Source organism: Arachis hypogaea, chromosome 11 (genome assembly GCF_003086295.3).
Source record: "Arachis hypogaea cultivar Tifrunner chromosome 11, arahy.Tifrunner.gnm2.J5K5, whole genome shotgun sequence".
Classification (NCBI taxonomy): domain Eukaryota; kingdom Viridiplantae; phylum Streptophyta; class Magnoliopsida; order Fabales; family Fabaceae; genus Arachis; species Arachis hypogaea.
Window position 1 is genome coordinate 44,969,066 of NC_092046.1, and position 1,458 is coordinate 44,970,523.

Consider the following 1,458-nt stretch of genomic DNA (forward strand, 5'->3'; position numbering starts at 1 on the left):
TTCTAATTTACATGGAAGAAGCATCTCAATCCCTGCCATTGGAGCAAACAATTTTGAGCTTAAACCTCAATTAGTTTCTCTGATGCAATAGAACTACAAGTTTCATGGACTTCCATCCGAAGATCCTTTTCAGTTCTTAACTGAATTCTTGCAGATCTGTGATACTGTTAAGACCAATGGGATTGATCCCGAGGTATACAGGCTTATGCTCTTTCCGTTTGCTGTAAGAGACAAAGCTAGAGCATGGTTGGACTCTCAACCTAAAGATAGCCTGAACTCTTGGGATAAGCTGGTCACGGCTTTCTTAGCCAAGTTCTTTCCTCCTTAAAAGCTTAGTAAGCTTAGAGTGGATGTTCAGACCTTCAAACAGAAGGAAGGTGAATCCCTCTATGAAGCTTGGGAGAGATACAAGGAACTGACCAAAAAGTGTCCTTCTGACATGCTTTCAGAATGGACCATCCTGGATATATTCTATGATGGCCTTTCTGAATTATCTAAAATGTCATTGGACCATTCTGCAGGTGGATCCATTCACCTAAAGAAAACGCCTGCAGAAGCTCAAGAACTCATTGACATGGTTGCAAATAACCAGTTCATGTATACTTCTGAAAGGAATCCTGTGAGTAATGGGACGCCTATGAAGAAGAAAGTTCTTGAAATTGATACTTTGAATGCCATATTGGCTCAGAATAAAATATTGACTCAGCAAGTCAATATAATTTCTCAGAGACTGAATGGATTGAAGGAATCATCCAACAGTAATAAAGAGGCATCTTCTGAAGAAGAAGCTTATGATCCTGAGAACCCTACAATAGCAGAGGTAAATTACATGGGTGAACCCTATGGAAACACCTATAATCCCTCATGGAGAAATCACCCAAATTTCTCATGGAAGGATCAACAAAAGTCTCAACAAGGCTTTAATAATGGTGGAAGAAACAGGTTTAGCAATAGCAAGCCTTTTCCATCATCCACTCAGCAAAAAATAGAGAGTTCTGAGTAGAATCCATCTAGCTTAGCAAATATAGTCTCTGATCTATCTAAGGCCACTTTAAGTTTCATGAATGAAACAAGGTCCTCCATTAGAAATTTGGAGGCACAAGTGGGCCAGTTGAGTAAAAGGGTCACTGAAACCCCTCCCAGTACTCTCCCAAGCAATACAGAAGAGAATCCAAAAAGAGAGTACAAGGTCATTGAATTAACCATCATGGCCGAACCTACAAGGGAGGGAGAGGACGTGAATCCCAGTGAGGAAGACCTCCTGGGACGTCTAGTGATCAACAAGGAGTTTTCCTCTGAGGAACCAAAGGAATCTGAGACTCATCTAGAGACCATAGAGATTCCATTGAACCTCCTTATGCCATTCATGAGCTCTGATGAGTATTCTTCTTCTGAAGAGAATGAAGATGTTACTGAAGAGCAAGTTGCCAAGTACCTTGGTGCAATCATGAAGCTGAA

The 1,458-nt window shown here is 40.9% G+C and overlaps 1 non-coding gene across 1 annotated transcript; it reads right to left on the reverse strand.

Annotated features, from left to right (window-relative positions):
* Positions 1–337: 337 nt before the first annotated feature.
* LOC112725112 (small nucleolar RNA R71) lies at positions 338–445 on the reverse strand. The gene has a single exon (XR_003164240.1). It is a non-coding gene; the product is annotated as a small nucleolar RNA R71 (small nucleolar RNA).
* Between the last annotated feature and the right edge of the window lie 1,013 nt (positions 446–1,458).